Below are 22,850 nucleotides of genomic sequence, written 5' to 3' on the forward strand. Positions count from 1 at the left end.
CTTTTTGCTCCATGGAGCAATATCAGCAGCGATTAAGAATAATATGCATGCCCTCTGGCACCTTCAAAGCCATCTCCTGCTTTTATAGTACGATCAGGGCAGATATGTTGAAATCCCTGGATTGGCTCCAGGAACGACGGGAGGTCGACCTGGGAGGGTATCAAACACTTATTGTTTGTGGGGGGGGGAGTTTTATATAGCACAAACTAGACCCGAAGGTATCAGAATGCTTTACATGAGCACCAGTTGCCTAACAGACAGACACATTCACTTTTTCTTAGGCATGGGAGATTAAGTAATTTGCTGAGAATCACAGAATGTTGAGCTTCCCTGCTGAGACAGGAACCACGTTTCTCCAGCTTCGAGGTGGACCGCCCTAGCCGTTAGCCCACATCCTCTCCCCTGAGAGCGGTTGGGAAGAAAATACTGGAGCTAATCCTGAAACTGTACAGAAATGCCTGATTTAAACTTCTATGTCCTATACAAGACATACTTGCCCACATCAAGATGAACAGATGCTTTCAGGCAGTAGGAGCCACATGCCCCAGATGTGGAACAGTGGGAGCAAAGATATATCATATGGTGTGGCCCTGTCTCGCCCTAAAGAAAAACTGGGTAGAGGTTATGACTACTATGGCAGATATTACACAGATGAAGGTCCCTTGTTCACCAGATATCTGCTTTCTAAGTTGGTTTACTCATACAGCTAAAACTAAGGTTACAAGTAGGTTTCTAGACCTGGCTCTAATACTAACTGTAGGAAAATAGGATCTGCTTTTATAGTTACCCCCACTTTTTGCCTGCTGTTATGCTGTGTCTGACTACTCTGACTGGGATCCTGCTAATCAATTGGATGGCGAGTACTTAGGTACATCACAGATAGGCTACTAGTGTACCCTTGTAAGTCCCTTGTATATCTACTGAGGTACCCAGGGCATAGGTGCACCAGGGGTCCTCCATAGGCTGTAGCATGTATTATGCCATCCATGGGAGACCACTCAAACTGTGACCACAGGCCTATCATTGCAGCATGTGTAAGCTGGTGCTAGCACCACTTACAACAGATATAAGTTTGCTTATATCTGAGGTCACTGCACTTAAAACCTATAAGTTACCCCTCAGGCAGGCCTTTCAATCCTGAAGGCAGGGTGCTCGGTTCTAAGTGTGAGTGTGTCTCTGCCTGAGCGGGACACCTCTTAAACCTTCAGAGGTCATTCTACCAGGTTGTAAGTGCATCCGCCATTACGATATATATAGACTGGTCATGCGTCATTACGCGACGACCATCTCTAAATTGGCTGTAACGAACCATGTAATGTTTGGTGTCAAACATTTTGGAATCAAACCCCCACCCCATAGACAGTTTGGGAGGTATGATTCCATGCACTGTAAAGCTCCTCCGGGAGGCTCTCAGTGCTCCTGGTACCAGTCTTCCAGATCCGGACAACAAGTTAGGGCTTCTGCCGGATAGAGACATGTTTCTGCCCTCCTGCTGAGCCAAGGGAGGCGAAGGCAGAACAATAGATATCCTGTCACAGCGAGGTGTGACCACCTCCCAGACAGGGTTTAGTGTATTGGGGCATGGTGGACATCCAAGACACCTGAAGGAATCTCCCTTTAAGTGAAGGAGTCACTTCCCTGCATCTGCATGCACCACAATGCAAATGACCTGTCAGCTGATCCTGGGCTTCCACGAACTCCGAAAGGCTCAGCAACACAGGTGATGGTTCTGCATCTCCCTCGAGGCCTGCACTGTCTTCTCACTGAGTGTGAGGTAAGTATCCCTCGTCAAAACTGGTGGAACAGAACCCATGTGCACCACATTGAATTATCGTTGCTAAGGCTTGTTGGCTCTCTTCGTCGGAGATCTTCGGGCTCCAAGAAGCTCCAACCTCAAGCATTTCTGCAGCCAAGATCTTTGTCCTCACTGCAACCTTTGCAACGTGGGCCTGCATCTTTTGTGAGCTGCTCAAGGTCCTTTTGCAACTCCTGTGCCTCCGGCCTGTGGGTCCATTTGAGGGCCTTCTTTGACTACAGTGGTCTACCCTGATTGCTTGGGGCCTACTATGACTCCCCTGCTTGTGGTGAGTCACTTGGACCTTGCTGGTCCTGACACTGCACCATTTGTACTTGCCACATTGTTTGCAGTTGCCAAGGCATGTTGGTGCTCATCTCTTGACATCCGACGTGGGACAGCTCATAATCAGCTCCTGGTCTTCCACAGCGTCGCCTGGTCCACACAGCTGCAGCTCCAAGGTCACCTTCAATTCTACTGCAACACTCGGCATTGGTTGGCATTCGCCTTCCATGCTTCCTGGTCTCTCCTGTGTGGCATAGACTCTGTCCTCTCTGCTTGCAGGTTTTTCTCATGTTGAATCCCCCTTTGGGTTCCCACCGGATACTTTCACCTTCTTCGTCAGCAGCATCTTCCTGAAGTCCTCCATTGAGTATGACGGCGGCGTTCCTGGTTTAGGTATCCTGGTTCCTAGTGTATTCATGGGTGGGGTGGTTCTAGAACATTCTGTTTTCCATGGGATTTCTTCAGGGTACACTAGGAAGGTTTTTTCTTCTTTAGAATTGCAACTGCGAATTACCCATTGACTTGAATTTTGCACACAATCTTGTTCCCACTCTCCAATTGGCCTCTGTAGTGTTCCTGGTTACTTACCTCAGGTGGTTCCTTGGGTCCCCATGTCTGTGTATTTGTGCTACTTACCTTTTTTATGGGTGTATGTATATATATATATATATATATGTATATATATATATATATATATATATATATATGTTATTGAGTGTCTTATAATACATATTTTTATAAAAACACGATGTGGTTCTTTTTCACTTAATCTATACCAATAAGACTCTGTTCTGGTAAAACAAGCTGATTTACACTCCTTCTGGACTAAGCCTTAAGGCTGCTCTCCACAACTACCACTTAAAGAGCTTTCTAAGGTTATCTAAGACCACTAAAATCACCTTAAATGTTGTCTGGATGAGTGCAGGGTGCTACACTTACATAAGTAAGCACCATATACTAAGCCAGCCTCCTACACTAAAAAGTGGAAAATTACCCAGAATTCTCCGGTGTAGGTATCTTGGGGGCATATTTACAAGCCAGCGATAAAAAGTTATCGCCGCTTTTGCGGCCGTTTTCGGCCGAAAAGCGGCGATAATTTTATCGCCTAATTAGCAAGGCCACGCTAACGCGTGAAACCTTGCTTTAGCGTCAGGATTCCTAACGCCCAGCTTTGCATCTCTAATGAGATGCAAAATGGGCATTCCTGACCCAACATGACAGGAGAAATGTCGCTAAGCGACATTTCTCCTATCATGAAGCCCCACGCTATGAAGCATAGCGTCAGGAAAAGTAGCTATAACCCCCGTTATAGCTACTTTCCTTACGCCTGCTTCAGGACTGACTTAGCCATGATATCCTATGGAAGGTGGATATCATGGCTAGGTTTGTGAGTCCCTATCAGCAAGCTAACGCCACATTGCGTGAGATTATCGTTGGGTTTCCAGCGATAATCTCACGTTAGGCAGTTAGCGTGAGGATTTGTATCGCTGAGGAGATAAGCGTTGCTAATAGCACGCTATCTCAGCGATAAAAATCCACGTTACCCGGCGATAATTATCCTCACGCTAAAAGCGCTGAGCAATAATTATCGCCGGGTGTTGCTGATATGCCCCCTGGTTCCTAGGGTATCCATTGGTGGGCTAGCTCTCCAACCTCCTGTTTTCCATGGGATTTCTTCAGGGTCCACTGGGAAGGGTCATTCTTCTTTAAAATTGTAATAGCGACTTAACCATTGAATTGAATTGAGCATGCGGTCAGGTTCTCACTCTGCAAACGACATCCGTGGCGTTCCTGAATACTTACCTCGGGTGGTTCCTTCGATCCCCATGCACTTCTACGTCTTCTGGGTATAGTCTTGACTTGAGTTGTGGTTCGCATCCCACTATTTAGGTAAAGGGTTTGGTCTCCCCCCTGGCGACCACTGTGTATTTGTGCTATTTACCTGTTTTATATGCAAAGTATTGTGTGCATTGTATTATATCTCCGGATAGGAGATATATATATATATATATGTCAATGAGTTTCTTATAATAAATACAGGTTTTTATAAATACATGGTGTGGTTCTTTTTCACTCAATCTATACCAAAAGATCGCGTTCTGTTAAAAATAGCTGCTTTACTCTCATTCAAGACTAAGCCCGAGGCTGCTCTCCACAACTACCACTTAGAGAGCTTTCTAAGGTTGTGTAAGACCACTAAAATCACCTCAAGGGTTGTCTGGATCAGTGCAGGGTGCTACACTTACATAAATGGGCACCATGTACTAAGCCAGCCTCCTACACTAAAAAAGTGGGAAATTACCCGGAATTCTCTAGTGTAGGTATCCTGGTTCCTGGGTTATCCATAGGTGGGGTGGCTCTCCAACTTCCCGCATTCCACAGGATTTCGTCAGGGTCCACTGGGAAGGGTATTTCTTCTTTAAAATGTTAACGGTGACTTACCCATTGACTTGAATTGAGCACCTGGTTGTGTTCCCGCTCTGCAAACAGCATCTGTGGGGTTCCAGGGTACTTACCTCGAGTGGTTACTTCGGTCCCAAAGCACTTCTATGTCTTCTGGGTATGGTCTTGACTTGATTTGTGGTTAACATCCCACTATTTTAGTAAATGGTTTGGTCTCCCTCTGGCGACCACTGTATATTTGTGCCACTTACCTGTTTTAATTTTGTGTATTGTGATATATATATATATATATTAGTGAATGTCTTATTATAATTACATATTTTTATAAATACATTGTGTGGTTCTTTTTCACTTAATCGATGCCAATGAGATCACGTTCTGGTAAAACAAGCTGCTTTACACTCCTTCAGGACTAAGCCTGAAAGCTGCTCTCTACAGCTACCACTTAGAGAGCTTTCTAAGGTTGTCTAAGACCACTAAAATCACTTTAACAGTTGTCTGGATTAGTGCAGGGTGTAACACTTACATAAGTGAGCCCCATATACCAAGCCAGCATCCTACACCAACAAAGGGGGTAATTACCCACAATTCCCTGGTATAGGTAACCTGGTTCCTAGGGTATACACAGGTGGGGTGACTCTCCAACCTTTTGTCTTCCACGGAATTTCTTCAGGGTCCTCTGGCAAGGGTCTTTCTTCCTTAAAATTGTAACTGCGACTTACCCATTGACTTAAATTGAGCACGCGGTCGTGTTCCCACTCTGCAAACGGCATCCGTGGGGTTCCCGGGTACTTACCTCGGGTCGTTCCTTTGGTCCCCATTCATTTCTACGTTTTCTGGGTATAAACTTGACTTGGGTTGGGTTGTGGTTCGCATCCCACTATTTTAGTAAATGATTTGGTCTCCCCCTGGCGACCACTGTGTATTTGTGCTATTTACCTGTTTTATTTGCAAAGTATTGAGTGCATTGTGTTATATCTCCGTATAGGAGAAATATATTTATATGTTAATGTCTTATAATAAATACATATTTTTATAAATATATTAGGTGGTTCTTTTTCACTTAATCTATACCAATAACATCATGTTCTAGTAAACCAAGCTGCTTTACTGTCCTTCAGGACTAAAGCTGAATGCTGCTCTCAACAGCTACCACAAAGAGAGCTTTCTAAGGTTGTCTAAGACCACTAACATCACCTTAAGTGTTGCCTGGATCCGTGCAAGTGAGCACCATCTACTAAGCCAGCCTCCTAAACTAACAATGCGGAAATGACCCGGAATCCTCTATTGTAGGCATCCTGGTTCCTAGGGTATCCATAGGTGGGGTGGCTCTCCAACCTCCTGTCTTCCACAGGATTTCTTCAGGGTCCACTGGGGAGGGTCTTTCTTCTCTAAAATTGTAACTGCAACTTTTCCATTGACTTGAATTGAGCATGCAGTCGTGTTCCCACTCTGCAAATGGAATCCGTGGGTTCCTGGGTACTTACCTCGTGTGGTTCCTTCAGTCCACATGCACTTCTACATCTTTTGGGGATAGTCTTGACTTGATTTGTGGTTCGCATCCCACTATTTTAGTCAATGGTTTGGTCTCTCCCTGGCAACCACTGTGTATTTGTGCTACTTACCTGTTTTCTTTGCAAAGTATTTTGTGCATTGTGTTACATCTCCGGATAGGAGATATATATATGTTTGTGAGAGTCTTATAAAAAATACATATTTTTATAAATACATTAAGTGGTTTTTTCACTTAATCTGTACCAATAACAGCACGTTCTGGTAAAACAAGCTGCTTTACTCTCCTTCAGGATTAAGCCTTAAGGCTGCTCTCCACAGTTACCACGTAGATAGCTTTCTAAAGTTGTCTAAGACCACTAAAATCACAATAACAGTTGTCTAGATTAGTGCAGGGTACTACACTTAAGTGAGCAGCATATACTAAGCCAGCCTTCTACACTAACAAAGCGGGAAATTATCCGGAATTCCATGGAGTAGATATCCTGGTTCCTAGGGTATACACAGGTGGGGTGGCTCTCCAACCTTTTGTCTTCCACAGGATTTATTCAGGGTCCACTGGGAAGGGTCTTCCTTCCTTAAAATTGAAACTGCAATTTACCCTTTGACTTGAATTGAGCATGCGTTCGTGTTCCCACTCTGCAAACGGCCTCCGTGGGGTTCCTGGGTACTTACCTAGGGTGGTTCCTTGGGTCCCCAACCACTTCTACGTCTTCTGGGTATAGTTTTGACTTGAGTTGTGGTTTTCTTGCCACTATTTTAGTATATGGTTTGGTCGGCCCCTGGCGACGTCTGTGTATTTGTGCTACTTACATTTTTATTTGCAAAGTAGTGTGTGCATTGAGTTCTATCCCCGGATAGGAGCTATACATATATGTGTTAATGAGTGTCTTATAATAAATACATATTTTTATAAATGCATTGTGTTGTTCTTTTTCACTTAATCTATACCACTAAGAGTCCGTTCTGGTAAAACAATTTGATTTACACTCCTTCTGGACTAAGCCTGAAGCTACCACATAGAGAGCTTTCTAAGGTTGTCTAAGACCACTAAAATCACCTTAAGAGTTGTCTATATCAGTGCAGGGTGCTACACCTACATAACAGAGCACCATGTACTAAGGCAGCCTCCTACAATAACAATGCAGGAAATTACCCGGAATTCTGTGGTGTAGGGTATCCATATGTGGGGTGGGTCTCCAACCTCCTGTCTTCCACAGGATGCGCTTGGACATGAAAGATGTCTGATGGATGAGCTCCGGACTTGGGCTACCCATGTAATTGGCCTGTGGGGAGTTTAAACCCTCCCTAAGGCAGCACCCTCAGACATGGTAGGCTGAATGTCTCAAACAGCACCCAATGTAAAGTGTGACCCACTGTGGTAGCTTCCTGAACAGCCTTTCCTCCCCAGCACTCGTTCCCCAAGCACATGCTGCTATATTGCAGCCTACTTTGGGATTGCACAATTGAACGAGAAGCTGACATCATGTAGACCTTTTTCCTTTAGACACAACAGAGGTGTATTCAGCTAAATAAGCTGCAGGACTGCTGATAACATATTATAAGGAGATATGTGGGGACTGTTTCCTTTATACTGTTACCTCCTGACTTTCAATCAATCCATATGTGGAGGAAAGTAGCATCTGCTTTCATGGTAACACTCACTCTGTGCTGGTGTCATTGTGGTTTACTGACTTGTCTGAATGGGATCCTGCTAATCAGAACCCCAGTCTTTGTACTTCTTCCATAAATCGGACATGGTGAGTACTTAGGTACCCCCCAGATTGGCTACTGATATTCCCTTGTTAAGTCCTTAGTATATGGTACTAAGGTACCCAGGGCATAGGTACACCTATGGTCAGCCCTGGGCTGAAGCATGTATTGTGCCATCCATGGGAGACAATTCAAATTGAAGCTACAGGCCTGCCATTGCAGCCTGTGTAAGCTGGTGCTAGCACCACTTGTGACAGATATACGTTTCCTTATATCTGATGTCGCTGCAGTTAAAAACTATAAGTCACACCTAAGGCTGACCTTTCAATCCAGAAGGCAGGATGCTCGGTTATAAATATGCGAGGGTGCCCCTGTATGAGCAGGGCACACGTACAATCCACGGAGTCCATTCTCCCGGGTTGTAACTGCATCAGCCATTACGATACATAGAGTGGCCATGCGTCATTACGCGAATCACCATTTCTAAACTGGCTGTAACAAACCCGGTCATGTTTGGTTTCAAACATGTGGGAATCATATGTCCCACACCGTAAACGGTGTGGGAGGAATGATTCCATGCACTGTCAAGCTCCTCCGGAAGGCCGTCAGTGCTCCCGATACGAGTCTTCCAGAACTGGACAGCAAGCAAGGGCTGCTGCCGATCAGAGACATGTTTCTTCCCTCCTGATAATCCAAGCTCCAGCAGGGTAAGGCAGAACAATAGATATCCCAGACAGGTTTTAGTGTATTGGGGCAGAGTGGGAGTGCTTTCCAGCACAACTTAGACTGTGTGAAGGGTACACTTGGTGCTCTCCTTGCATACTCCAGTTCAGACCAGTAAAGAGACCCATTGGTTCCTCCTCTGGCTCAAAACTGGATAAAGGGCCTGGGATTAACCTCCCCACTGTGCAGCCACTCCCCTGAATCGTCCTAACCCTTTTCCTTAGGGTACAAAAGGGCTTACCTGTGGGTGGGTCCCTAGATTCTAAATGGGACAAGATTCAGATCCAGACACCACTTCATTCAAAATTGTCTGGGCACTCTGGAATTCTCTGGAATTTGCTCTGGGCACCGAGACTGCATTTGGGAAGACTCCTGCTGCGCCTGGTCTCTTCGTCCTGCAAGACTGCTGCAACGTATGTGAATGTGCTCCATACAGAATCCTAACAAGACCTGTTGACATCCAAGACACCTGAAGGAATCCCACTTGAAGTGAAGTAGTCACTTCCCTGCCTTTGCTGGCACCGCAATACTGCTGAAAGGTCTGCTGATCCTGGGTTCCCACGGACTCTGAAAGGCTCAGCAACACAGGTGGTGGTTCTGCAACTCACTCGAGGCCTGCCCTGTCTTATTACTGAGATTAAGGCCAGTATCCCTTGTTGTAACCCCTGTACACCGCATCGAATTGTCTTTGAAAAGGCTTGTTGGCTCTCTCCCGCAGAGATCTCCGGGCTTCTAGAAGCACCAACCTCAAGCATCTCCTGCAGCCAAGATCTTTGTCCTCACCGTAACCTTTACACCGTGGGCCTGCATCTTTTTTGAGTTGCTTGAGATCCATTTGCCACTCCTGTGCCTCTAGCTTGAGGCTCTTGTTTGACTCCAGTGGGCTCCTCTGATTGCTAGGGGCCTACTCTGAATCCCCTGCTTGTGGTGAGTCCTTTGGACCTTGCTGGACCCGACACTGTGCCTTTTACACTTGCCACATTGTTTGCAGTCGCCAAGGCTTGTTGGTGCTCCTAGCAGATAACGACCCCTCAACATTCGACATCCAACGTGGGACAGGTTGTGAACAGCTCTTGGTCTTCCACAGCATCGCCTGGTCCACACAGCTGCAGCTCCAAGCTCACCTTCAATTCTCCTGCAACATTTGACATTGGTTGGCATTCACCTTCCATCTGTCCCAGTCATTCCAGAGTGGCATAGACTCTGTCCCCTCTGCTTGCAGGGTTTTCTCATCTTGAATCCACCTTTGGGTTCCACCGGACACTTTCAGCTTCTTCGCCAGCAGCATCTTCCTGAAGTCCTCCATTGAGTCCAACTGAGGTTTCTGATGCCATTTCACACCTGTGCACCCGGCTTCGCTGGTGTAGGTTTCCTGGATCCAAGTAATCACGGGTGGGGTGGCTCTCCAACCTTCTGCCTTCCATGGGATTTCTTCAGGGTCTACGGGAAAGGTTCTCTCTTCTGTAAAATTGCAACTGCGACTTACCCATTGACTTGAATTGAGCTCGTGGTCGTGTTCCCACACTGAAAACGGCTTCCGTGGGGTTCCTGGCTCCTAAACTTGGGTGGTTCCTTGGGTCCCCATGCCCTTCTTCGTCTTCTGGGTATACTCTTGACTTGAGTCGTGGTTCACATCCCACTATTTTAGTATATGGTTTGGTCTCCCCCTGGCGAACTCTGTGTATTTGTGCTACTTACCTGTTTTATTTGTAAAGTATTGAGTGCATTTTGTTCTATCTCCGGATAGGAGCTATATGTATATATGTGTGTTAGTGAGTGTCTTATAATAAACACATATTTTTATAAATACACTGAGTGGTTCTTTTTCACTTAATCTATACCAAAGAGATTCCATTCTGGTAAAACAAGCTGATTTACACCCGTTCTGGACTTAGCCTGAAGGCTATTCTCTACAGCTACCACTCAGAGAGCTTTCTAAGGTTGTCTAAAACCACAAAAATTACCTTAAGGGTTGTCTGGATCAGTGCATGGTGCCACACTTGCATAAGTGAGCACCATATACTAAGCCAGCCTCCTACACAAACAAAGCGAGAAATTAGCCGGCTTCCCTGGTGTAGGTTTCCTGGATCCAAGTATATCCACAGGTGGGGTGGCTCTCCAACCTTCTGTCTTCCATGGGATTTCTTCAGGGTCTACGGGGAAGGTTCTCTCTTCTGTAAAATTGCAACTGCGACTTACCCATTGACTTGAATTGAGCTCGTGGTCGTGTTCCCACACTGTCAACGGCCTCTGTGGTGTTCCTGGTTCCTTAACTTGGGTGATTCCTTGGGTCCCCAGGCATTTCTAAGTCTTCTGCGTATAGTTTTGACTTGAGTTCTGGTTCACATACCACTATTTTAATATATGGATTGGTCTCCGTCTGGCGACCTCTCTGTATTTGTGCTACTTACCTGTTTTATTTGCAAAGAATTATGTGCAGTGTGTTCTATCTCCGGATAGGAGATATAGATATATATATGTTAGAGAATGTCTTATAATATACACATATTTTTATAAAAAACATTGTGTGGATCTTTTTCATTTAGTCCCGTTCTGGTAAAACAAGCTGATTTACACTCCTTCTGGACTAAGCCTGAAGGCTGCTCTCCACAGATACCACTTAGAGAGCTTTCTAAGGTTGTCTGAGACCACTAAATTCACCTTTAGGGTTCTCTGGATCAGTGCAGGGTGCTACACTTACATAAGTGAGCAATATATACTAAGCCAGCTTCCTTTTGCCTTCCACGCGATTTCTTCAGTGTCCACTGGGAAGGGTCTTTCTTCCTTAAAATTGCAACTGTGACTTACCCATTGACTTGAACTGAGCACGCGGTTGTGTTCCCACTCTGCAAACGGCCTCCGTAGGGTACCTGGGTACTTACTTAGGGTGGTTCCTTGGGTCCCTAAGCACTTCTCTGTCTTCTGGGTATAGTTTTGACTTGAGTTGTGGTTCGCGTCCCACGATTTTAGTATATGGCTTGGCCCCCCCCCGGTGACCACTGTGTGTTTGTGCTACTTACCTGTTTTATTTGCTAAGTAGCGTGTGCATTGTGTTCTATGCCCAGATAGGAGCTACATATGTGTGTTAGTGAGTGTCTTATAATACATGCATATTTTTAGAAATAAATTGTGTTGTTCTTTTTCACTTAAAATATACCAATAAAATTCCATTCTGGTAAAACAAGCTGCTTTACCCTCCTTCTAGACTAAGCCTGAAGCTACCAAGTAGAGAGCTATCTAGGGTTGGCTAAGAGCACTAAAATCACCTTAAGAGTTGTCTAGATTAGTGCAGGGTGCTACTAAGCCAGCCTCCTACACTAACAACGTGGGACATTATCCATAATTAGAAGCCAGCTAGGAGGCCCAGAGTAGAGGGCTGGCACAGTGGGCTTGAGAGATTGGGAGGATATGAAAGTGGAGTACTGTTTCGAGAGGTCAAATGAAGCCATAGCTCTCTTGAGGTAGCACAAGCATGGGAGGCTTTGTTGGACTGTTTGAGGGAACCGGACCCTCCATCGACAGAGGCATCACAGGGGAATATGAGATAGCAGGAAGGGCATGGGACCTAAACGAAGGATAACCCTTATCACTGCTTAACACAAAATGTAAAAAGAAGCTACCTAACGATGTGGGACTATAAATGTATATGAGACAAGTCTAGCAGTCTGGGATATGCTTTGGTTGAAGGGGAACAGATATTGTATGATGCTGCTCGGGGAGGAGGGTGGGACAGTTGAGGGAGAGAAAGTTGGGGTACTGGGAGAGTTTTTGTAACGTGAGTAATGAAACTAAAATATTGAAAGTATGTCTTGATATATTTGTACGAATGTTAAGAACCAATTAAATTCTGTTTTAAATAATCTCTAAACTGGGTCATCCAGACCAGTTGTGCTTCATGCCTCATAGAAGAACTACGCTGAACATAACACGCCTCTACAGCTGCCGGAGTAGATTGAGAGATCACACAGCTGTACTATGCCTTGACTCCACGAAAGTCTCTACCCCTCTGAAGTGCACATACCTGCATTGAGTATTGGAAAGAGTATCCATAGGCCCCTGCTTCCGGCGGTGGATTAAGCTATTCTATAGTCAACCAATGGCGACTGTAAAAGTAAATGGTAGTATATAGTGCTCTCTTCGGTTTGGAGAGGGGTACGAGGCAGGGATGGCACCCATCCCCAATGCTATTTGCACTTTCGCTGAAACCCCTGGCCTACTGGATCCTGGATGACCGGCAGGTTCTGGGAATAAGAGGGGAGGAAGACTGTGAGGATAGAATCGCTCTATACACTGAAGATATCCTTTTGTACGTGTCATGCCCTAATAACCAGACTCATACAGATATTCGGCACATACTCAGGATCTACTTTCAACTGGAAAAAATTACTATTCTATCCATCAACATGTTGACCTTGGGTGGAAATTACAGAAAAACCATATCAATAGTTCTTTAGGGATTTAAATATTTAGAGATACATGTAATTGATAAAAATGAAGTCTTACTATTAAAAATCTGTACTCCATTTACAAAGAGCTTCAGAAATAAGGATAGGCATTGGAGGGCAGCGCAGCCAGGCCGAAATGTTAAAAAACATCACCCTGTCAAAACTCTTTTACGCGTTCCAAAATATCCCTTACAGGATCCTACCAGAATTCCTTCAAAAGCTTTAGGCAGGCAACCTGGACTTGGACATGTAAGATGTCTGATGGATGAGCTCCGGACTTGGGCTCCCCGTGTGATCTACCTGAGAGGAATTGAAACCCTCCCTGAGGCAGCACTCGTCAGACATGCCAGGCTTCATGCCTCAGACAGCACCCAATGTACAGTTTGACCCACCGGGGTGGCTTCCTGAGCAGCCTTTTCTCCCCAGCAGTCGTTCCCCAAGCACATGCGGCCATATTGCAGCCTTCTTTGGTATTGCTGAATTGAACGAGAGGCTGACGTCATCTAGACCTTTTGCCCTTAGACACGACAGAGGTGTATTCAGCTAAATGAGCCACATGACTGCTAATATAATATAAGGAGATCTGTGGGGACTCTTTCTTTTATACTTTTACCTCCGAACTTTCAATCAATCCATATGTGTAGGAAAGTAGGATTTGCTTTCATGGTAACATCTACTTTTTGCTGGTGTTATTGTGGTTTACTGACTAGTCTGACTGGGATCCTGCTAATCAGGACCCGAGTCTCTGTACTTCTTCCCTAAATCGGACACGGTGAGTACTTAGGTAACGCCCAGATTCACTACTGATGTACCCTTGCATGTCCCTGGTATATGGTACTAATGTACCCAGGGCATAGGTACACCAGTGTTCCCCCCCTTGGCTGTAGCATGTATTGTGCCATCCATGGGAGACCATTCAATTTGAGGCTACAGGCCTGCCATTGCAGCCTGTATAAGCTGGCGCTAGCACCACTTATGACAGATATACTTTTCTCTGAGGTCGCTGCACTTAAAACCTATAAGTCACACCTAAGACAGGCCTTTCAATGCTGAAGGCAGGGGTGCTCGGTTATAAATGTGCGAATGTGCCCCTGCCTAAGCAGGTCACCCCTACAATTCACAGAGTTCATTCTCCCGGGTTGTAACTGCATCAGCCATTACGATACATAGAGTTGCAATGCGTTATTACGCGATGACCATTTCTAAACTGTCTGTAACAAACCCTGTCTTGTTTGGTATCAAACATGTTGGAGTCATACCTCCCACACCATAAACAGTGTGGGAGGTATGATTCCATTCACTGTAAAACTCCCCCATAAGGCCCTCAGTGCTCCCAGTATGAGTCTTCCTGAATCAGACAGCAAGCTAGGACTGCTGCCAGCCAGAGACATGTTTCTGCCCTCCTGCCGAGCCAAACTCCAGCAAGAGAAGGCAGAACAACAGATATCCTGTCAGAGCGAGGTGTGACCACCTCCCAGATAGAGTTTAGTGTATTGGGGCAGGGTGAGGGTGCTTGCCAGTGCAACTTAGACTGGATGAAGGGCACACTTGGTTCAGTTCAGACCAGTAAAGGGAGCCATTGGTTCCTGCTCTGGCTCAAAACTGGACAAAGGACCTGGCAGTAAGCTCCACACTGTCCAGCTTCTCCTCTGGGAGGGACCCCTGAATCGTCCCAACCCTTTCCTTAGGGTACATAAGGGCTTACCTGTGGGTGGGTCCCTAGATTCTTCATAAGACAAGATTCAGATCCAGACACCACTTCATCTAAAACCGTATGGGCACTCTGGAATTCTCTGGAATTTGCTCTGGGCACCGGGACTGCATTTGGGAAGACTCCTGCTGCTCCTGGTCTCATCGTTCTGCAAGTCTGCTGCAACGAATATGAATGTGCTCCAAACAGGATCCTAACAAGGCCTGTTGACATCCAAGACACCTGAAGGAATCCCCCTTGAAGTGAAGTAGTCACTTCCCTGCCTTTGCACGCACCGCAATACTGTTGAATGGTCTTCTGATCCTGGGCTCCCACAGACTCCGAAAGGCTCAGCAACACGGGTGGTTGTTCTGCAACTCCATTGAGGCCTGCACTGTCTTATTTCTGAGATTGAGGCCAGTTTCCCTTGTCGTAACCCCTGGACCAGAACCCCTGTGCACCGCATTAAATTGTCTTTGCAAAGGCTTGTTGGCTCTTTCCCTCAGAGATTGTAATGCTCAGATCTGCCCTGGACCAAGGTATGTACCGTCACTTTCCCAGGGAGAGAATATCAGTTCCAAACTTATGAAATATAACATATACACAGCACTTCCTAAGGTGGGCAAACTTTCAACACTCCCCCAAAGGCAAGGCAAGAAAACAATATATACACAGCACTTCTCAAGAGCGAAACATACTTTGCACATCACTTGCCAAGAGTAGAACAACTTCCTATAACACAATTACTTGCTAGAAGGGAATTCACCCATCTTTCTACAACAGAATACTTGGCCAAGAAGAGTCCACACCTCCTGCTACAAGGAAAAGACGAATTGGTATATCTGGGATGTATTTATTAGTAAATAGCACCACACGGTAAGCCAAATGCACCTATCATAGCAGACTCTAACATATCAAATAACCGATTGAAATACACAATCAAAGCAAATATATATGTAGAAATATATATATATGGATATAAGAATCAGAAAATAAGAAGGAACGGAAAGAATCAATAAAGAATCAAGAGACAGTTAGTAGCAGACACCTCACCTACTGTTCCATCATTTCACCCCACTTTGCTCAAGGGCAGTCCATTGCTTGAACCGGGCGAAAGCTCAGAGGTGACACCATCCTCCACTCTTCCGTGACAACACGTCTGCTCCACGGCGTGAACTTCCACCAGGCCAGTGTAGGCTCCCCTTTTCAATACAAATTCAAACACAACGAAGCTTCTAGCAAGCCTCGTCCCCTCGTTTTCATGAGAGCCCATACCAGCCTGCTCCAAGGCCACTGCATCGGTTGATCAGGCCTTTGCTGTGGCTCCGAGACAGACCATGTACATTCCTCTGATAAGAACCAGTTCTCTCTAGTCAGTAAAGTGCGAAAAAACAGGAGAAGAGCAAAACATGCCCTCCCCACCTACTGCTGCTTCGTGCAGGCACAGAAAATAGCTTCAGTCATGAAAATGGAGTTAGTTAAGCCATGCACACAAAGGCCCAAAGCAAGATGGAATCAGAAAAGCAAGGATGACATGAAACCATGTCAAAGGCAATAGTCAGCACTGCCATAAAGCAAGGTAAAGTACATTAGACCACGTCAAAGCCAATAGGTCAAAGTCATAATTCACCTAACCCAAATAACATTATACACTTAATCCCTCAGAATCCAACATTGAGCACATGTGTGCACCATCACCCACAACACTGCACCTCAACATCCCATACCTTCTATTCTTGGCAAGACTATTCTACTAAAAGACAGCAAGATTACAGGACAGAAGAGAAGCAGGCATATGCAAACCCATCCTACATTAAGGCTAGGGTAACATAACACAATTAAGTCAGTACAAAAAGGTGGTGGTTTAGGGTCATAGGGTGTCAGACCACAAAAGTGGCTCATTCACTACAGAGATCTTCGGGCTTCTAAAGCTCCAACCTCAAGCATCTCCTGCCGCCAAGATCTTTGTCCTCACTGCAACCCTTACACTGTGGGCCTGCATCTTTGTTGAGCTGCTCGAAGTCCATTTGCGACTCCTGTGCCTCTGGCTGGTGGGTCCTTTCGAGGGTCTTCTTTGACTCCAGTGGGCTCTTCTGAATGCTTGGGGGCTACTCTGACTCCCCTGCTTCTGGTGAGTGATTTGAACCTTGCTGGTCCAGACACTGTACCTTTTTCACTTGCCACGTTGTTTACAGTCCCAAAGGATTGTTGGTGCTCCTTGCGGACAATGACCCCTCAACTCTCGACATCCGACGTGGGACAGTTCATGATCAGCTCCTGGTCTTCCACAGCATTGCCTGGTCTACACAGCTATAGCTCCAAGGTCACCTTCAATTCTCCTGCAACACTCGACAATGGTTGGCATCCACCTTCCATGCCTCCTGGTCACTCCCGAGTGGCATAGACTCTGTCCCCTCTCCTTGCAGGTTATTCTCATCTTGAATCCACCTTTGGGTTCCACCGGAAACTGTCAGCTTCTTCGCCAGCAGCAACTTCCTGAAATCCTCCATTGGATCCAATGGCGGTTTCTGATGCCACTTCGCACCTATGCACCCGGCTTCTCTGGTGTAGGTATCCTGGATCCTAGTGTATTCACGGGTGGGTGGCTCTCCAACCTTCTCTCTTCCATGGGATTTCTTCAGGATCCACTGAGACGGTTTTAACGTCTTTAAAATTGCAACTGCTACTTACCTGTTCACTTGAATTGAGGTCGCGGTCGTGTTCCCACACTGCAAAGGGCCTCCGTGGGGTTCCTGGTTACTAACTTTGGTTGGTTCCTTGGGTCCCCATGCCCTTTTACTTCTTCTGGAAATAGTCTTGCAATGAGCCGTGGTTCGCATCCCACTATTTTAGTATACGGTTTGGTCTCCCCCTGGCGACCTCTATGTATTTGTGCTACTTACCTGTTTTCTTTGCAAAGTATTGAGTGCATTGTGTTCTATCTCCGGATAGGAGCCATATACATGTATTAGTGTCTTATAATAAATACATATTTTTAGAAAATGCTCTGTGTGGTTCTTTTTAACTTAATCTATACCGATAAGGTCAAGTACTGGTAAAACAAGCTGCTTTACTCATCTTATGGACTAAGCCTGAAGGCTGCTCTCCACAGCTACCACTTTGCGAGCTTTCTAAGGTGGTCTAAAGTCACTAAAATCACATTAACGGTTGTCTGTATTAATGCAGGGTGCTACACTTACATTAGTGAGCAGCATATATTAAGCAAGCCGCCTACACTAAAAAAGTGGGAAATTATCCAAAATTCCCTGGTGTAGGTATCCTGCTTCCCAGGGTATACACAGGTAGGGTGGCTCTCCAACCTTTTGTCTTCCACAGGATTTCTTCAGGGTCCGCTGGGAAGGGTCTTTTTTCATTGAAATTGCAACTGTGACTTACCCATTGACTTGAATTGAGCATACTGTTCTGTTACCAATCTGAAAACCGCCTCCGTGGGGTTCCTGGGTACTTACCTATAGTGGTTCCTTGGGTCCCCAATCACTTCTACGTCTTCTGGGTATAGCTTTGACTTGAGTTGTGGTTCGCATCCCACTATTTTAGAATATGGTTTGGTCTCCCCCGGCGACCTCTGTGTATTTGTCTTCTTACATGTTTTATTTGCAAAGTATTGTGTACATTGTGTTCTATTTCCAGAATGGAGCTATATATATGTGTTAGTGAGTGTCTTATAATAAATACATATTTTTAGAAAAACATAGTGAGGTTCTTTTTCACTTAATCTATACCAATAAGATTCCATTCTGGTAAAACAAGCTGATTTACACTCCTTCTGGACTAAGCCTGAAGGCTGCTCTCCACAGCTACCACTTATAGAGCTTTCTAAGGTTGTCTAAGACCACTAAAATCACCTTAAGGATTTTCTGGATCAGTGCAGGGTGCTACACTTGCATAAATTAGCACCATATACTAAGCCAGCCTCCTACACTAACAAAGCGGTAAATTACCCGGAATTCTCTGGTGTAGGTATCCTGGTTCTTAGGGTATCCATACATGGGGTGGCTCTCCAACCTTCTGTTTTCAATGGGATTTCTTCAGGATCCACTAGGAAGGGTCTTTCTTCTTTAAAATTGTAACTGCGACTTACCCATTCACTTGAATAGAGCACGGGGTTGTGTTCCCACTGTGCAAATGGCCTCAGTGGGGTTCCTGGGTACTTACCTAGGGTGGTTCCTTGGGTCCCCAAACACTTCTTCATCTTCTGGGTATAGTTTTGACTTGAGTTGTGGTTCGCATCCCACTATTTTAAAATATGGTTAGGTCTTCCCCAGGCGACCTCGCTGTATTTGTGCTGCTTACCTGTTTTATTTGCAAAGTATTGTGTGCATTGTGTTCTCTCTCCAGATAGGAGCTATACATATATGTGTTAGGAGTGTCTTATAATAAATACATATTTTTATAAATACACGGTGTTGTTCTTTTTCACTTAATCCATACCAATACCATTCTGTTCTGGTAAAACAAGCTGATTTACACTCCTTCTGGACTAAGCCTGAAGGCTGTTCTCTACAGATACCACTTAGAGAGATTTCTAAGGTTGTCTAAGACCACTAAAATCATTTTAAGGGTTGTCTGGATCAGTGCAAGGTGCTACACTTACATACCACATACTAAGCCAGCCTCCTACACTAACAAAGCAGGAAATTACCTGTAATTCTCTGGTGTAGGTATTCTGGTTCCTAGGGTGTCCATAGGTGGGGTGGCTCTCCAACCTTCTGTCTTCCATGGGATTTCAGGGTCTACTGGGAAGGGTCTTTTTTCTTTAAAACTGCAACCGTGACTTACCCATTGTCTTGAAATGAACACGCGGTCGTGTTCCCACTCTACAAACGGCATCCGTGGGGTTCCTGGGTATTTACCTCTGGTGCTTCCTTCGGTCTCCATGTACTTCTACGTCTTCAGGGTATACTCTTGACTTGATTTGTGTTTCGCATCCCACTATTTTAGTAAATGGTTTGGTCTGCCCCTGGCGACCTCTCTGTATTTGTGCTACTTACCTGTTTTATTTGCAAAGTTTTGTGTGCATTGTGTTCTATCTCCAGATAGGAGCTATGGGTTAGTGAGTGTCTTATAATGAATACATATTTTTATAAATACACTGTGTGGTTCTTCTTCACTTAATCTATATCAATACGATTCTGTTCTGGTAAAACAAGCTGATTTACACTACTTCTGGACTAAGCCTGAAGGTTGCTCTCCACAGCTACCACTCAGAGAGCTTTCTAAGGCCACTAACATCAGCTTAAGGGTTGTATGGATCAATGTAGGGTGCTACACTTACATAAGTGAGCACCACATACTAAGCCAGCCTCCTACACTAACAAAGCGGGAAATTACCTGGAATTCCCTGGTGTAGGTATCCTGGTTCCTAGGGTATACCCAGATGGGGGTGGCTCTCCAACCTTTTGTCTTCCACGGGATTTCTTCAGGATCCACTGGGAAGGGTCTTTCTTCTTTAAAATTGTAACTGCGACTTACCCATTCACTTGAATAGAGCACGGGGTTGTGTTCCCACTGTGCAAATGGCCTCAGTGGGGTTCCTGGGTACTTACCTAGGGTGGTTCCTTGGGTCCCCAAACACTTCTTCATCTTCTGGGTATAGTTTTGACTTGAGTTGTGGTTCGCATCCCACTATTTTAAAATATGGTTAGGTCTTCCCCTGGCGACCTCGCTGTATTTGTGCTACTTACCTGTTTTATTTGCAAAGTTTTGTGTGCATTGTGTTCTATCTCCAGATAGGAGCTATGGGTTAGTGAGTGTCTTATAATGAATACATATTTTTATAAATACACTGTGTGGTTCTTCTTCACTTAATCTATATCAATACGATTCTGTTCTGGTAAAACAAGCTGATTTACACTCCTTCTGGACTAAGCCTGAAGGTTGCTCTCCACAGCTACCACTCAGAGAGCTTTCTAAGGCCACTAAAATCAGCTTAAGGGTTGTATGGATCAATGTAGGGTGCTACACTTACATAAGTGAGCACCACATACTAAGCCAGCCTCCTACACTAACAAAGCGGGAAATTACCTGGAATTCCCTGGTGTAGGTATCCTGGTTCCTAGGGTATACCCAGATGGGGGTGGCTCTCCAACCTTTTGTCTTCCACGGGATTTCTTTAGGGTCCACTGGGACGGGTCTGTCTTCCTTAAAATTGCACCTGCGACTTACCCATTGACTTGATTAGAGCACGCGGTTGTGTTCCCACACTGCAAATGGCCTCCGTGGGGTTCCTGGGTACTTACCTAGGATGGTTCCATGGGGCCCCAAGCACTTCTAAGTCTTCTGGATATAGTTTTGACTTGAGTTGGGGTTTGTATCCCACCATTTTAGTATATGGTTTGGTCTCCCCCTGGCGACCTCTATGTATTTGTGCTACTTACCTGTTTTATTTGCAAAGTATTGTGTGAATTCTGTTCTATGTCCAGATAGGAGCTGTATATATGTGTTGGTGAGTGTCCTAATAATAAATTCATATTTTTTATAAATACACTGTGTGGTTCTTTTGCACTTAATCCATACCAATAAGATTCCGTTCTGGTAAAACAAGCTGATTTACACTCCTTCTGGGCTAAGCCTGAAGGTTGCTCTCCACAGCTACCACTTATAGAGCTTTCTAAGGTTGTCTAAGGCCACTAAAATCACCTTAAGGGTTGTCTGGATCAGGGCAGGGTGCTACACTTACATAAGTGAGCATTATACCACATACTAAGCTAGCCTCCTACACTAACAAAGCAGGAAATTACCCTGAATTCTGTGGTGCAGGTATCCTGGTTCCTAGGGTATCCATAGGTGGGGTGGTTCTCCAACTTCTGTCTTCCATGGGATTTCTTCAGGGTTCACTGGGAACGGTCTTTCTTCTTTAAAATTGCAACTGCGACTTAACCAATGAATTGAATTGAGCATGCAGTCGTGTTCCCACTCTGCAAACGGCCTCCGTGGGGTTCCTGGGTACTTACCGCGGGTCGTTACTTCGGTCCCCATGCACTTCTACATCTTCCGAGTATAGTCTAGACTTGATTTGTGGTTCGCATCCCACTATTTTACTATATGGTTTGGTCTCCCCTGGCGACCTCTCTGTATTTGTGCTACTTACCTGTTTTAGTTGCAAAGTATTGTGTGCATTTCATTCTATCTCCAGATAGGAGCTATATATATGTGTTAGTGAGTGTCTTATAATAAATACATATTTTTATAAATACATTGTGTGGTTCCTTTTCACTTAATCTCTACCAATATGATCACCTTCTGGTAAAACAAGCTGCTTTACTCACCTTCAGGACTAAGCCTGAAGGCTGCTCTCCACAGCTGCCACTTAGAGAGCTTTCTACGGTTGTCTAAGACAACTAAAATCACATTAAGGGGCATCTGGATTAGTACAGGGTGCTACACTTACATACGTGAGCACCATATACTAAGCCAGCCTCCTACATTAACAAAGTGGGAAATTACCTGGAATTCCATGGTGTAGGTATCCTGGTTCCTAGGGTATACACAGGTGGTGTGGCTCTCCATCTTTTTGTCTTCCACTGGATTTCTTCAGGGTCCACTGGGAAGGGTCACTCATTCTTAAAATTGCAACTACGACTTACCAGTTGACTTGAATAGAGCACGCGGTTGTGTTCCCACTCAGCAAACAGCCTCTGTAGGGTTCCTGGGTACTTAACTAGGTTGGTTCCAAGCAATTCTACATCTTCTTGGTATAGTTTTGACTTGATTTGTGGTGCGCATGGCACTATTTTAATATATGGTTTGGTCTCCCCCTGGCGACCACTCTGTATTTGTGCTACTTACCTGTTTATTTGCAAAGAATTGTGTGCATTGTATTCTATCTCCGGATAGGAGCTATATATATGTGTTAGTGAGTGTCTTATAATAAATACATATTTTTATAAATACACTGTGTGGTTCTTTTTCACTTAATCTATATTAATAAGATTCCGTTCTGGTAAAACGAGCTGAGTTGCACTCCTTCTGGACTAAGCCGGAAGGTTGCTCTCCACAGCTACCACTTAGAGAGCTTTCTAAGGTTATCTAAGCCCACTAAAATCACCTTACAGGTTGTCTGGATTAGTGCAGGGTGCTACAGTTACATACTTGAGCACCATATACTAAGCCAGCCTCAGAAAATAACAAAGTGGGAAATTACTCAGCAGTAGAAGTTAGCTAGGGTGTCTAGAGTAGAGGGATGGCGCAGTGAGCTCGAGAGATGGGCAGGATATGAAAGTGGAGTGCTGTTTCAAGAGGCCAAACAAAGCCATAGCTTCCT

At 45.0% G+C, this 22,850-nt stretch overlaps 1 protein-coding gene across 2 annotated transcripts in view; it reads right to left on the minus strand.

Annotated features, from left to right (window-relative positions):
• Positions 1 to 22,850, minus strand: part of GTF2A2 (general transcription factor IIA subunit 2) — a 347,399-nt gene that overhangs the window by 27,257 nt on the left and 297,292 nt on the right. The gene's annotated exons all lie outside the window — the stretch shown is intronic.

This window comes from Triturus cristatus, chromosome 3_1 (genome assembly GCF_964204655.1).
Source record: "Triturus cristatus chromosome 3_1, aTriCri1.1, whole genome shotgun sequence".
Classification (NCBI taxonomy): Eukaryota; Metazoa; Chordata; class Amphibia; order Caudata; family Salamandridae; genus Triturus; species Triturus cristatus.